This window comes from Natrix helvetica, assembly GCF_964273705.1.
Source record: "Natrix helvetica genome assembly, chromosome: 2".
In the NCBI taxonomy this organism is placed as follows: domain Eukaryota; kingdom Metazoa; phylum Chordata; class Lepidosauria; order Squamata; family Natricidae; genus Natrix; species Natrix helvetica.
The window spans coordinates 161,679,055-161,696,063 of NC_138552.1; positions in this window are offsets into that span (position 1 = coordinate 161,679,055).

The window sequence follows — 17,009 nt, forward strand, 5'->3', positions numbered from 1 at the left end:
ATGAGGGGGTCCACAAAAATGTTTTTGATTCAGAACTGCAGCTACATTTACTGTTTCTAATAAAGTGTCTGGAACACCCTCTTCAAATGGCTGCCCCGGGTGCAGAAAATCTGGCACGGCAGCCTGTCCATTCGCAAAATAAAGTATATTCAATTGTGAGAAACAATAAATGTATTAAGATTAAATTGCATCCAGAGGCAAAATTATACATATTCATGAATGCAGCGTGAATTCCTTTTCTCTAAAAAAAAAAAAAACCCATTTCCTTTTACAACCATATTAGCAATTGCACTAAAGTGATTTCTATGCAAACCCTGCAATAAATTTTCCCTTAAATTAAATCAGGACACTTTGGTTAACCAAAAGATTCAAAGATATTTTCCACATCAACTTTGCACAGACAGAACCATACAAGCATGTATTTCCTTGTGCATGTAAAAATGTCACCCGCCTTTCCGACGAATACATATCTCCCCCAGCCAGGCCTTCCCAGGAACAGAGGCAAAAAAAAGCTTTTTCCTTGAGGATTTAGGATTCTGCTATTTTAGACCCATCCTGGAGCAGTTTTAAGCATCATTGCCAGAATTACTGGCAGGCATCGAAGTACTAAGGCCAGGAAGAAAGGCCTTAGATGTCCCAAAGGTGGTTTTTAAAATGTTTCCCTTCTCATCTAAGAAGCTTCTTCTTGAAACTGAAGAAGCTTCTTTGGCAAGAAGCGGAGGATTTTCAAAGAAAAAAAAACTCAAGAAAGTCCAGCTGACTTTTGGAAAAGCACCTTTGGGACATGTAAGGCCTATTCTTCCGAGGATGATTGAGAATCTCCATAGACAATGGGCTTTAGACGCCCTTCTACCTCCCCACGAGTGACATAGAGTTGGAGGTTTAAGGGGCAGAACTTTTTTTTTTTACAAAATAACAGAGTTGGAAGGGACCTTGGAGGTCTTCTAGTCCAACCCCCTGCTGAAGCAGGAGGCCCCAGTTCCTGCAACTGTCCTTTGCATGTTTTATCTTGCAGTCCCCTAATAATTTTGGTTGCTCTTCTCTGCACTCTTCCCAGAATCTCGACATCTTTTTTGTGTCATGGTGACCAACACCAACAATCAAAGCTAAGAAACAGAAAAGGAGGCAGCAAAGCAAAGGGAGCTACTGTGGGCCTCCCTTGACCCCAACAGGCTAGCATTGGTGCCTGAAAGGACACTGCCCACTGTGGCCCACAAAATTCCTATCCAGCAGGCCAGGGGGAAGTCCAGACCCTCCCTCAGCAGCTGAGAAAGAGAGGCAGCAACATTAATTTAAAACGAACCAGGAGACGTTGAGGGCAGGCTGACATCCAGGGGTGGGTTGCTGCTGGCGTTACTGCCTGTTTGCTTGCGCATGCGCAGCTGCCTGTAAACTGTTCTGCGCATGGGCAGCACATTTAAAAATGAATGAACATAATTCCGGCAAAGGCATGGGCGACCGGGGAACCAGTTTGGGGCTGGGCCAGCCTGCCATCCCTACCGGTTTGGCGACCCATGCCCAAATTCTAGAGCAACCCACCTCTGCTGACATGGCATTTGCACTGCTGATTTTAGATAAAGCTACCGTGCCTTTCCTGATAGTTGCACTACTGCCCTTCTTTCTAATATCCATAGTTCCACTCTCCATATTTCATCCTGACGTTTTGCTGAGCTCTTTCAGGAGGTGAACAACTGGTTCTGTCCAGACATATTGATTATTGGAAAGTAGATTCCAATAGGGGGCATCAGATGCAGGCAGGAAAAACCATTAGTGAAATTTCTTACCGGGTTCATTTTTGAGCTGGAGTCAAAAAAACCAGGAAGTTGCATTAGATGGGTGGCCACAAAGGACCCCTCCATCCCTGACAGGGACGTGCGGTCAGGGGAGGCAAGGGAGGCAGAGTCTCACCTCTCTTCATGAAATAATAGTATATAATATTATATACTATACAGATATATAATATAGTAATATTATATACATCAGTCGGGCCGCGCCCGGGAGCTGCAGAGGCAGAAATGTTGTCAGCGCTCCCGGATGACGAAGCCATGAAAGCGACTGGGGGAAGGTTCTCGTCGTTCCCCAGTCACTTTCGTGGCTTCGTCATCCGGGAGCACCGACATTTCTGCCTCCGCAGCTCCCAGGCGCGGCCGGACGGATGTAGCCAGAGAGACGCCAAGGCGGTCCGGGTGGACGAAAGAGCGAGCGAGCGAGCGATGGAGGATCAGGCAGCCTGATCCTCGGTCGCTCGCCCGCCAGACTGCCTCGGCGCCACTCTGGCTACCTCCGTCCGTCCGCGCCCGTGAGCTGCGGAGGCAGAAATGTTGTCGGCGCTCCCGGATGACGAAGCCACGAAAGCGACTGGGGAACAACGAGAACCTTCCTGCCTCTGCTGGACTTGTGCAAAAGTCCAGCAGAGGCAGGAAGGTTCTCGTCGTTCCCCAGTCGCTTTCGAGGACTGCGGAGCGCGAGCCAGCGGAGCACGCTCAGGAAGGCGGGGAATGGGATCACGTGTGCTGGAGGCTGAGGCAGCCTCAACCTCCAGCACACGTGGTCCCATTCCCCGCCTTCCTGATGACGTCACCAGCCTCACCAGCCATAAACCTCACTGCATGTCACTGATCCCTGTTTATATATATTACAACCAGTTCCACCTATAGAGTACCACCCCCTTATTGCTTATCTCCCACCATTCCATATAAGGACGTTCCTTCCTTCCTTGTCAGGGCCTGAGAATGCAGGCAGTCCTCAACTTATGACCACCACTGAGCCCAAAATTTCTGTTGTTAAGCAAGGCAGTTGTTAAATGAGCTGCCCCATTTTATGACCTTTTTTGCCACAGTTGTTAAGCGGGTCACTGCCATTGCCAAGTGAATTGTGCAATCATTAAGCAGATGTGGCTTCCCACATTGACCTTGCTTGTCAGAAGCCAAGCTGGGAAGGTTACAAAGGGTGACCACATGGCCCCAGGACAGCGCAACTGTCATCATTATATGCCAGTTGCCAAGTGACCACATTTTGATCATGTGACCATGGGAATGCTGCAATGATTGTAAGCGTGAAAAAAAGTCAGGTCACTTTTTTTCAGGGCTATTGTAACTTTGGTCACTAAACAAATGGTTGTAAGTCGAGGATAACCTGTACTTTCTAAGGAAAACCCTTAGCTCTCTTCTGTGGGTAAACTACCCTGTTTCCCTGAAAATAAGACCTCCCCAGATAATAAACCCAATCATGCTTTTGAGTACATGCGCTAAAATAAGCCCTTCCCCCAAAATATTGCAACACAGCAGCAGCCATGAGGCGACCACACTCATCGCCTCCTGCACCTCAAAAATAATAAGATCTCCCTGAAAATAAGGCCAAGCACTTATTTAGGGTGTCAAAAGAAAATAAGACTCTCCCTTCCTCTTTTCTTCTCCTTTCCCTTCCTCTTTCCCTTCCCCTTCTCTTCTCTCCCCTCCCGTTTTCTTCTCCTTTCCCTTCCCTTCCTCTTCCCCCCTTCTCTCTTCCCCATCCCTTACCCTACACCACTGATCAGCTGATAGACACATGTGCAGAAGTCTTCCAGAAGGTCCATGTGGCAGAACTTCTACTGTGTGGTTGTTTGTTCTGGGACTGAAAGAAAACACATTTTCCCACTGTGCATGTCTAACAGGCATATCTATTCTGTTACGACTTCCTTGTAGTTCATAATGTTCTACTTTTATCTACCCATAATAAAGCATATAAAAAGATTCCACAGCCTTCGCTGCTGTTAAGAAAAGCCAATTTGTAAAACCTAGAGAGAGTTAATCTCACTAAACGTTAGTATGGTTACATATTTCAAGGGCTTAGACTAGAGAGTTCAAAGATATTATTGATGTAAAGAGAACCACTGCGTCAAAGTGTAATCATGAGTCAAACTTTTATGCAGTCCTTCGTTTACATACAGGTAGCTCTCAACTTACAACCATTTGTTTAGCAACAATTCAACAGTGATTTTGAAAGCACTGAAAAAAGTGACTTGCCTCACACTTATGGCCATCGCAGCATCAGCCCATTCACATGATCAAATTCAGGCACTTGGCAAGTGGTGTGTATTTAGGAAGGTTGCAGCATCCCAGGGTCAGGTGATCACAATTTCTAACCTTCCCAGCTGATTTTCGACAAGTGAAGCCAATGGAAGATCACACACCGCTGAGGTAAGCGCCCTCACCCAGCCTGTCTGCACTTGCGCCCTGCCAGACCCTTGCACACTCTTACACGTACCCTTGCACCCACACACACCCTCCCTAAACTGCACTGCGCCTCTTGTGCACTTCTTATATTCCTCACATAACCCTGCACTCTCTTGCACCCTTTCCAACCTATGCCTCTCACACACCTCCTCCCTGATCCTCCTCCACACCCTTACGCATCTAGATGGATCCTCCCTGACCCTTCCCTGCACCCCTATGCATCCCCTCTCTCCCTCCCCCACCTGGCAGCAGCCTCTTACCTGCAACTTGCAATTTCCTGCAGGCTTCACCATTGACAACTAGGACAGCAGGGATTGCCAACACGTGATGCAGTCGTGCTTTGCAACCGCTATGCTTAATGATGGCAATTCCAGTCCCAATTGCAGTCATAGATTGAGGATTACATGTAATCCATGGAAGGTAAGAGAAGCAAAGAGAACTTGCTCTGTCACTTTCATGCTTAAATAGACTCATCAAGAGCACGAAATGCCAGACCATTTTCTCCCCCTTCAGACAGAAGCAGAAATCTCAAACATTCTTTGAAGGTGCTATTCATAGACATTCTTTGGTCCTATAAGTAAAGTTTATAAGCACAAGTTGGGTTATTGACATCATTCAGAGGACCGACTGTAACCACCATTCATTCAGCGCCAATGTAATTTTGAACAGTCACTGAACGAAACATTAAAAGTCGAAGACTAGCTGTACATGTCATAGAGTTGAATGGAATTATTCAAGGAACACTTACAAGTCTCTTCTTGGAGAAGAAATGCCTTTCCCTTTTAAAACCTTGGCTGCCAAATCATGGCAGTGAAGCATGCCCCACCCCCTTGCACTGCCGCCCCCTTTCTGGTTAAATGTTAAATAGTGGAAAACTTTCCCAAAGGAAAAAAAATAGACAAGATGACATCTTCCTGCTGTTGTTTCGGGAGGGCCTTTGATTGCCATACAATGAAAACTGTGTGCCATTAGACATTAAGATACCAAGTATGCATAGCAATTAGCGTATGTATCTGTGTGATGTGTGTCAGGGAGATAGGTATGTTAGAAAGAGTAATTATAGAGATGCCATAAGTAGCTGCGCTGTGAAATTTGCATACAGCATCTGGCATCGCTGCATCCCTTCCAAAATACGGTGCCGTATCTCAAACGAGCCACGAGATGTGAGTCTTCAGCATTACAAGCAATTATTTTGTCAAAACGAATCCTAGAAAGTTGAACACCAATGCAGTGAACTGAAAAGAAGCATAAGATCCAACTAAAAGCTGACAAAATTACCTTTCGCTCCTCCTTCCTATCCATTTTTTTTTGTAACGATTACTTTCTGTGTTTGTTCTTTAATGAGAAGAAGCAGGAAGCATTTCAATCCATGTCATTTAGAATGGGAATGAGACTTTTTTCCCCTCCTGTCACAACGAGGTGCTTTGCATTAAGGGCAGAAAGCAAAGGAAAAAAAAGGAAAAGGGAACCTTAGAAAGTTTCTGACTATCCAGACTTTTACTGACTTCAAAGGAAACAACCCAATTCAACTAGAATATCTAGAGCTGCTTAGGGTGTTTTAAAAATACGCTATCATCTATGGATGCGGGGACATTTTCTAATTAATTTTAAAATATCTCTTAGCCCAAATGAAAACATGCCCATATTCTAACCCTTCCACTGATTTTCTATGCCACTCCAGGCGTAACTAAGCTTTATCAAGGAAAGTTTCTGAAATGTCAGTCCTCCAAATCAGTTTTCCTCAACCTTATAAATGTTAAAATGTGTGGACTTCATTTCCTAGTATCCATGCCTGCTAGGGAATTCTGGACAGAGAGAAATCTGGGCTAAATTGTCCAAAAAGTATTAACATGTAAAATTTGGGGCATGATCTCATTTCCATTAGCTCCTTCAGTGTCTGCTGTCTTACTATTTTTTCAAAGAACACTTCGTGATTATGAGAGGCTGAAATGCACAGCTTGTTTTTGAAAAAATGAAATATGACATACTCATATCTCTGTAATAACATAGCAGCTGTGCAAAATGCCTCCTGGGAGTAAAGGCTTCAATGAACATGAAATTCACAATGAATTTCATGTTCATTATTTTATTATAGGGCAGCCAACTAGAGACTCTATAAACTAAGCAATTTTGGTCTCAATTGTGGTCATAAGTCAAGGACTACCTATACTCAATTGTTATCAGGAATCTTTGATGAACTACTAGGATATAGCCTGCCATTCTCATTCTAATTGTGCCATCTTCCAAGTATTGACTGAGCCGCAATGGCTCAGTGGTTAGAGTGCAGTACTGTAGGATACTTCTGCTGATCACCAGCTGCCAGCAATTTGGCAGATCCAATCTCACCAGGCTCAAGGTTGACTCAGCCTTCCATCCTTCCAAGGTGGATAAAATGAGGACCCAGATTGTTGGTGGCAAGAGGCAAACTCTGTAAACTGCTTTGAGAGGGCTGTAAAAGCACTATGAAGCGGTATGTAAGTCTAAGTGCTATTGCTATCAACACAACTTTTGTCTTTCAAGTTCCAGATAAGAAGCAGAAAGACGTTCATAGAGTCTCTAGTGGGCTGCACCTCACTGGACAAGATTGTAAATTGTGAAGAAGGCAATTCATTGAGTTTTCAGTTTTACATTTCCACTTTTGTAGCTTATGAGCTTGATCACACAGTAAAATAATGAACATGAAATTCATTGTGAACTTTGTTAATGACAATCTAGGCAGCCACTATTTCCTGGAGGCATTTTGCACAACTGCTATGTTGTTAAGTAAGCTGAGCCCCATTTTATGACATTTTGCCACAGTTGTTAAACTGTTATCACTGCAGTTGATAAGTGAATTGTGTGGTTATCAAGCAAATCTGCCTTCCTCCATTGACTTAGCTTGTGAGAAACCAGCTGGAAAGGTCGAAAAAGGGGATCACATGACCCTGGGACACTGCAAGCATCATACATGCCAGTTCCTGAGCGCCCAAATTTCGATCACGTGGCCACAGGGATGCTGCAATGGTCGTGTGGAAAATGGCATGTCACTTTTTTTCAGTGCTGTTGTAACTTTGAAAAGTCACTACACAAATGGTTGTAAGTGGAGGATTACCTATAATTATGATTAAATTATGTTTGCTACCATACAGCCATTAAATGTCCCAGTATTGTAATGTAATCTATAAAATGAAATCTATAAAATCAATTGTAACCATTGTAACCAATTCTTTTTTATTAAGTTTTTTTATTTTTCCATTTTCATAACATATAACCTCATGTATACTATTACATAGTCAACATCATATTGTATTATTAAATGTTTACATCAATTCGTCTTACCATCAACTCCCAAAAACAATTATTGGCTCTTCTGCTCTCCATACACCATATTTGTAACTTATCCATCACTTTCTTCTCCCTCTCTCCTCCCCCTCCCTACCTCCTTTCTTCCCTCTGTCATCTTTCTCTTCTCTACTTCCCCTTCTTTTTTCTCCTCCCTCCCCTTTCCACTCCTCCTTTCTCTCCTCCTCTCCCCCCGCCTTCTCTCCTATCACTCTCTTCTTCCCTTACCTCTCTCCTCTACTTCACACTTCATCTCATTTACTTGGTGTATTTCAGCTTCTGAGCGAGCTCCATTTTATGTTGATGGTATTTATAATTCCTTTTCAATATACATATTTAATTTTGACATATATCTTCTTCCTCCTTTTTTTAAAAGAGAGGAATATATATATATATATATATATATATATATATATATATGTGTGTGTGTGTGTGTGTGTGTGTGTGTGTGTGTGTGTGTGTGTGTGCATATATAGTCATTGTGCTTTTAACCCCCCCCCCCATCCCAGCCTATTTTTGACCGAGATGTAGACCTGGCCATTGTAACCAATTCTATGTGGGACAAACATCGCATCAATTAAAAACCAGGATCCACGAACACTGGTTGGCAGTCAAACACAATGATCCCAAATCCTTAATCTCTACCCACACCGACATCAAACAGCAGCAGTTCAATTGGAGCAACATAAAAATCATCAGCCTGGCACTCCACAAGCAATTTCATCAACAGACACATTGACCTGTAACCAAGTGGAGGTGGCGCAGTGGTTAGAGTGCACAACTGGAGGCTATTTCAGCTGACTGCTAGCTGCAGTTCAGCAGTTCAACTCCCACAGGCTCAAGGGTTGACTCAGCCTTCCATCCTTCCGAGGTGGGTAAAATGAGGATCCAGATTGTTGGGAGCAATAGGCTGACTCTGTAAACCACTTAGGAGAGGGCTGTAAAAGCACTATGAAGCAATATGTAAGTCTAAGTGCTACCGCTATAACCAGCCTACGAACCCCTCAGCCTACAAATCAACCGCACAGCCAACCAGAGACAGCACTGATCCTCAACCAACTCAGGCAAGCCCCCCCCCAGCACTTCATCTCCCAATGACCCTCACTTGATGTTAACTCCCTATCACAAGACCCATTACAAGACTCACTGATGACTCACACACAAGACCCATCACAAGATCCTCACTTGACACCTGAAGGCCATATAAACAGAAAAATACTGACACTGACATCCCCTAGTAACAAAACATTTGGAAACCAACCCACCAGCTCAGAGAATGAAGCTTCATCCTCATATCCCAATACTGTATTTGAAATAATTGTTTATTCCTATAGGGATGTCCATAGTTTTCTGGCCATTAACACCTTCTCCTTGAAACAGGTTTTCTTTTTAATTAATATTTAAAAGTCATTGTATAAACAAACAGTAGTAAGGTTTGCTTGGAGAAACTCAGAAAATGGCAACTGCAGTGCTGCTTACTTGAACAGAAAAATATGTCTAATATGTGTTATCAGCATCACTGTGTTTTTTGCTGTTTTCGAAGTAAAAACAGATGTTATGTATGAAGATGCATATTGAAATTTATCTTTGCAAGATCTGCATTAAATTGCAGGATGGTAATTAAAGGATATACCATATAAAGGTAGTACTTACCAAAATATTCTGCACCCAATCTAATTTTACAGGCATGTTTTGATCATATGGCTTATTTAAGCAATAAAATTAGCAACTGGGATAATTCCAAAAATAGAATTAAGCAGTCTTTGATCTGTCTTATTCTGTGCTGAAACAAAGGTTCAGAGGCTTCTATATTAATTTAAACTGCTTTACTAGGAAGCCTTCCTTTATTCTTTTTTTTAAAAAAAAACATGACACCCAGTCTATAATTTTGCACTGCATGTCTCCAGGACAACTGTAAAACGATAACACCATGCAAGTCAACTACTCCCCACACATTTTCACTCTGTCAGCCACCTTTTCAATTGCCCTGATTTTTTCTAGCCTTCAGAGCCTTTTCCAAGGATTGCCCCAAACTGAAAAGATTTACTCCTAGTGCTCCTAGTGAGCTGTCTAGCTTTACTTCAAATAGTATTGAATGGTTTGTTCTTCTTGTAGATTAATTAACTTGGCTTGGACTTCAACCGAGATCATTTTAAATATGTGGCGGTTGTCTCTGAACATTGATTTGATGATGTTTTGTTCATAATGTTGGCTACTCTATTTCTTCTATTACTTTCTTATCTACAGTAATTCTGAAATTAAGTCGCCTATTCCCAGCCCATTTCAGGTTATTGATTGCAATCATGACAATGTTAAACCTTGTTTTAGTTCATGGTTCCTATATTCCAGGTTCAAAGGATACACGTCTTTCCAGCATCAAACCTCTCTTTGTACATATTTACATTGCTTTGGGTATTAATATCTATTTGGTATTCTTGCTGGAATATAGCATTGGATTGCCATTATCTTGCCCAGGGAATCAAATTTAGACTGTCAAATTGCAGCATAAAGTTGCCTAGTAGATTGGTTTGAAAATGAGACAGGTGGAATGTATATACAACTTAAGTTTAAAAAGCATAGGATGAAAGCCAGATGGAACTCTTTATGTGTCATTTCCTTCTATAGAATAGGATTCCTCGGTCTTTTTGGATCACTGGACACATTTATTTATTTATTTATTTATTTATTTATTTATTTATTTATTTATTTAATTATTTATTTATTTATTTATTTATTTATTTATTTATTTATTATTTATTTATTTATTTATTTATTTATTTATTTCAACTTACATGCTACCCATTTCACCAAGGGGACTCTAAGTGGCTTACAATCAATCAATAAAACACCAATATCAAACAATAAATAGTTACATTACATTAAAATTGACAGAGAAGGGGCAAAGATACACATGGAGAGAAGGCAGGGGATGTGTGTGTGTGTGTGTGTTTATAATATAGAATACAAAAAATACAAAAACAAATAGTAGGGAAAATAGGGGAATGAAAGGGGAAGGGAAGAGTGCAGAAAAGAAGGGAAAAAGAAAGAGCAGGCATGGATCATTTTAGGAACTTGTACAAGTTGTTTGCTGAAAGTTTAGCTTAAACACTATTGTGCTGGCCAAGAGTGTTTATTTTATTTGCGTCCTTTCATATTTACTAGGACTAATATATTTTTTCTGACACATGGTGTAATCAGCTAATTGTGAAAATGTTTCACTGCAGTGTCAAGATAAAAATGAAAAAGTAGATCGGACAGGAGAAAGTCAGGCACTTCAAATCTTCTGGGAATTGCTGCATTGAGATTACTGAATATTGAAAACAGGCACACTTTGCAAGTTCTCCAGTCCACATTTCTCCTGGCTGTTCATTTTGCAAAGTGTTTGATTAGTTTTCCAGCTGATATCTGAGTGTCAGTGCCATGTTGTCTTTTTCTTTTTCAATTTTTCAAACTTCTTTCCCAATGCAGCACAAATAAGTGGCCGGTATCTTTTGGCCCATTTTCTCCTCCTGTACTCATGAATTATAAAGGCTACTTTAACCAAAGCAGTGTAAAAATGACTTTTTGACATGTTGCTATTGCATTAAAAAAAATCAGTGATGCACTAAATCAGTGTTCAAGCCCTACTGAACTGAGTTTTACTATGAAACACCCATGTTTAAGTTTCTACTTACTATATGTTCATTGACTTATAAAAGGGAAAACTAAATACCTGTTAATTTTCCTTTTTATAAAAATATTTTTATTAAAACTTATCAAAATATAAAGTACGAGTGAAAGAAAGGTAGTGGGACAGTGGGGGAGAGGAAAAGCAATGTGCAGCAGCTGCCAAAAAAGCCTAGGTTGCGTAAACAGAGGGATAGAATCAAGATCACATGCAGTGTTAATACCACTTTATAATGCCTTGGTAAGGCCACACTTGGAATGCTGCATCCAGTTTTGGTTGCCATGAAGAAAAAAGGACGTTGAGACTCTAGGAAATGCAGAGAAGAGCAAAGATGATTAGGGGATTGAAGGATAAAAGAGATAAAGAATGGCTGCAGGAACTGACTATGTCTAGTTTATTGAAAAGAAGGACTAGGGGAGACAGGATAGCAGTGTTCCAATATCTCAGGGGTTGCCACAAAGAAGAGGGAGTCAAACTATTCTCCAAAGCACCTGAGGGTAGGACAAGAAGCAATGGGTGGAAACTAATCAAGGAGAGAAGCAACTTAGAACTTAGGAGAAATTTCCTGACAGTGAGAACAATTAATCAATGGAACAACTTGCATCCAGAAGTTGTGAATGCTCCAACACTGGATGTTTTTAAGAAGATGTTGGATATCCATTTTTCTGAAGTGGTGAAGAGTTTCCTGCCTAAGAAGGGGGGTTGACTAGAAGACCTTCAAGGTCCCTTCCAACTCTGTTATTCTATATTCTATAAAGGAGAAGAGAGAGGGGTAAGATAAAAGAAACTGGAGGGGGGGGAGACAAGTATTAACTTTGAACTCTTTCCAGCATAGCAAAAAAAAGGTAGTAACATTACAGCAATTTTTACTTTTACATACTTCGTATATACTAGCCATTTCTGTAACACCAAATTTATATAACCAGCAAATCCCAATGTCAGAATTTCATATATATTTTTTTCTATCTCAAGCACAAAATCTAGAAGCGGTTTCCAAGAAGAAATGAAATTGGATGCATTCTTTTCTTTGATTAAAGTCGTCAATTTGGCCATTTCTGCCAGCTCCAGTGATTTTTCCAGAGATTCTTCCAATGTGGCAAATGTCCACGTTTCCAATTAAGTGTAATATTTATTTGGAATTGTCAGCATTCAAACTCACCCACATGAGCCGTACAGTCAGCAAAGTATCAGTAGTTCTGTTGAGTTATTAGAGGTGAATCGTCTTATAGTCACTAGAGGGTGTTACAGTTTACAACAGACACCCCAAATATACATTTGCCCTGAAGGCTGAAGTCAAATAAACATCTTCATGCAAAAAACTACTTGAAAAGCAAGTGTTTTTGGTGTGAAAATGAAAGCTTCATTGAGGGAGGTGGGAGGAGAGGGAGGGAGGGAGGTAGAGAGAGAGAGAGAGAGAGAATGCTATGACTACTCATAGAGTCCCTGTACACATAAATTGAGGGTAACTTCAATATAGTCATTCCATATCACACTGGCATAGACAGGTTAATTTTATGACTCAATTAGTCTTTCTAGGGCTGTGCAGGTTTATGCTCTGATTGTCCTACATCTGGATTGCTTTCTCAGTTGACCTTGTGAAATAATCCAGGTAAGAAGAATGCTCAGAAATACGAATTCTAATCTTTATTGTAACATTACATTAATAGAATCTTCTTTATAATACTGATTTTCCATTTGATTTCAGGTTAACCACTTCAGTCGGTTCAGATATAATGTCTTGGGAATAGAATTTAATAACTGACCATCAAACACACTGCAGAGGATCAGACCAATCTACCTTAAAAATATATTCCCATAATGCATAATCAGAACAAGTAGCCAAAAGAAAAACATGTTAAGAAAAACCTTCTGATATTGTTCCTTAGTAGCTGCTGCTTGCGATATTGAAAATAATAATAATAATAAATAATAAATAAATATTTATTTCTTAGCCGCACCCTCTCCCGAAGGACTCGGGGCGGCGTACAATGAAACATATGAAATAAATATGGACAAAACAAACATATAACAGAGACACATACCGAGACATACACAAGGAGGAGGATGATTTATGATTTATATTGACATCATTGGGTTTAGCAGCTTTGTGTCTATGAACGTATCTAATCCTCTTTAAAAACCCATTCAGGTTTATGACTTTCTGTGCATCTTATTGACGCGAATTCCTTTTATCACCTTGAATCTCTGACAACCTAGCTTCATGAGATAATCTCAGTTTATAATATTGTGAGGAAGCAGAAGAGAGAATACTCCTTATTTGCTGTTTTTAATAATAATATTAAACCCGAGGCTGTAATCTTATAACAGTGGAATTCTAATGAATTCAGTGGTATTTTCACCTGAGTAAACATGTATAAGCGTGTTCTGTGACACTACACATTTGCCTAACTTATCCTGAACATAGTTGGATTTACTTCAGTGTAAGTGCATCAAAGAAACATAACATAAACAAAATGCATGATTTATTTATTTCTCTTTCTCACTGAAGTCAAATTAGATACACTCACACTAGGCATTAGCCACTGAGCCACCGCATCACTCAATATGTATGGTCACCACAATACAAAAAAAATGTTGAGACTCTAGAAAGAGTGCAGAAAAGAGCAAAAAAGATAATTAGGATACTGGAAGCTAAAACATATGATGAATAGTTGCAAGAACTGGGCATGTCTAGTCCAATGAACAGAAGGACTAGGAGTGACATGATAGCAGTGTTCCAATATTTGTGGGATTGTCACAAAAAAGAAGGGATCAACCTATTATCCAAAGCACTTGAGGGCAAGACAAGAAGTAACAGATGGAATTTTATCAAGGAGCAATCCAACTTAGAACTAAGAGAAATTTTCTGACAGAACAAATTAACCAGTGTAAAACTATACCTCCAAAAGTTGTGAGTACTCCATCACTGGAGGCTTTTAAGAAAAGTTTGGACAGTCATTTGTCCAGGATGGCATAGGGTGTCCTGCTTGAACAGGGGGTTGGACCAGAAGGTCTCCAAGGTCCCTTCCAACACTGTTATTCTGTATATTTGAGGAATTATTTCATTCCCCGTGATGGTGTCTGTCCTTGAAGACCATATATTCCCATTGCACTCTATGTACTACTATCTTCAAAGGATTAGTTCTTTGAACATAGGGCCTTCTCCACCATCGGGCAAAGCTGTGAGGAATTGCCTTAGATGATAGGCATACTAGGCATTGACCTAGTTACATGCAGGATCGCATCCTGCCCCATACATCCCTACGACCAATCCGCTCACACAGAGAGGGACTTCTTCGGGTGCCGTCCGCCAAACAGTGTCGGGGGGTGACACCCAGGAGCAGAGCCTTCTCTGTGATGGGCCCAGCCCTATGGAATGACCTCCCCCGTGACATCAGGACTACGTCCGATCTCCGCTCCTTCCGTGTACAGTTGAAGACCCACCTCTTTCAATTATCTGGCCTGGCTCAACCGTAAATTTTTCTTACTCCTCCTGACAGTTCTTTTAAATTTTTAAATTTTAAATTGTGTTTTTACAATTGGGGTATTTTAATGGTGACTTTTAATTGTCCAATGTGATGTAATTTGTTACCTCCTCCGTGCATGTATGTCCTGTATATATGTATGTTTATGTGTTTATATACATGTTTTATGTTTTAGATACTCCATTGTACGCCGCCCCGAGTCCTGTCTGGAAAGGGAGCGGCTAATAAATTTAAATTTAAAAAAAAATATGTAATGCCCTCCCACAAAGCTAAAGGATGGAAACAACAGCATAGTATAACCATAGCTTTGATGTCATTGGTTATATGTGCTAATTAAGCAAAACTATCAACCCTGGGCTATGAGAGACCACCTAGGTGTTAGGTGGCAGCTAAAACTATGCATTTGCTCCCATTTACTGGTAATCTGGATTTCCATGGCTCTATCTGGTGGTAACGCTAAATTAAGTGATTTATGTTTTTCCAATATATCTCACATCAGCTTTTTAAAAAGGTTTCTATTGAGGCCTACTATCTTGAGAGTGTTAATGGGAAGGTCATTTATAAATAAATGAGTAAATAATGAAAGAAATAACTGGAGGCTTTAGTTTCAAGCTATCACATGTCCATCATTTTGGAAAGGATCTCCCTCACTCTTTTTGTGTCTTATCAGACACATGTGTTGAGTGTGTGGCTGAGTTATATTGAGATTGCTGGACGTCTAAGCCAGTGAATGGAAATAGGAAGGTTATTATTCTTTTAAAAAGCCAATCTTTTGAAACTGTAATGAAACTGAAATGGGGCAAGCCCAACATTACCTAGCCTTACCTTTAGGACAGAGAAGAAACAGCCAAGCCTGTTAAACCTGTTTACTTTCCCAGGCTGTTGGCATTTATCTGCTAGGATGAGACTTGATATCAAGAAGAAACTTGGATGCAGTTAACTCCTGTATTATGAGATAGCAATTGCAAATATATCGTATCAGAGTTATACATCTATGTTCAAAGTATCCCACTTACAGTACTTTCCGGAAATCTCAGTCTTAAACCCTCTACAAGTTGCATAAATAGATTTAAAATTACTTTAGAAAGACCTCCACAGAATCAGATTGTGCCAATTCTATGGATCCTATAGAAGTTTTTGTTTCTGTTTTGCTATCTTACTCAAAACGTCTTCCTTTCTGTCCAATCTGTTGTGCACCATTTGGGTTGTGCAGGATCTACCTCCACTCACTTGACTGTAATTATGCATAGTTTGCGAAGCTTCCACAGCATTTGGCTTATTTTGGAATTTATTTTAGATTGAATTTACAGAAACTGCACTGTTTAGACTTCTAGTAAAATTAATTTTCAACCTTTCCCACCTTATTCACAAATGTCAGGCAAATGCAGTCTTTTGGGAAATGCTGAGAATCTAATTTTTTCATCTTAGCAGAAAAAAATCTGAGATTTTCCGACTATTCAGAATAGCATTTTCTCTTGGCTTTCTGAATAAGCAATTAAAGGTGTAACGAAAAACCAATTATTCACAGGTGTCAACTTTGACATTTTCTGGATTTCTAATTGGCTTATCAATTAAATCCTCAAAAGAATCAAGTGTTTCTTTCTTAGTCACCTGCTGTTAAAGTTTTCTTCTATTTTAATAGAAGAAAATAAATACTATTGCAATGGTATAAATCAGTATAAATAAATTTTAAAAAGAAAATTTAACTGAGACAATATGGAATTATATTGCCCAATCTTACCCTCCATCAATAAAGAGCTAGTTCAACGGCTGAGTGTTGGAAGACTTAGTTGATGTACATTGTATGTCCTTCCAAGAACATACAATTACCTCTTTTTTTTGCAATAGTGGAATCATGTTACATCCAAAGGTCTTCACAAATAGATAACTTTCAAATTTAGAGACATAATTCAACAACAATTTAATATCTTTGAATTAATTTCTTCTCTCCAATCTGGTTCACCACAGTAATAATGTATACTCCAAAAACGAATGATGGATAAGACCAACGACTTCACATGTATTAGAGCTTCAGATAAATAGTATGATAGCCAATCTTTTTGAAACATCCAATGAAAGCCCAATAAACACCCAACTTTCTTTGTGTGTGCAATCTAGTATGAATGAAGGCAAATATATGTGTCCCAGGATTAATGCTGCAGGATCCAATCTGGGTCAGTCACCGGGACCAGAGTTTTTGTCTTTCAAGCTTTCATACTCGTGCTGGAGCCCATCTTTAGCATGACTCCAAAAGCTCAGAAGACAAAACCTCTGATCCTGGTGACCAAACAGACTGGATTGTGTAATCTAGTTTTTAAAATA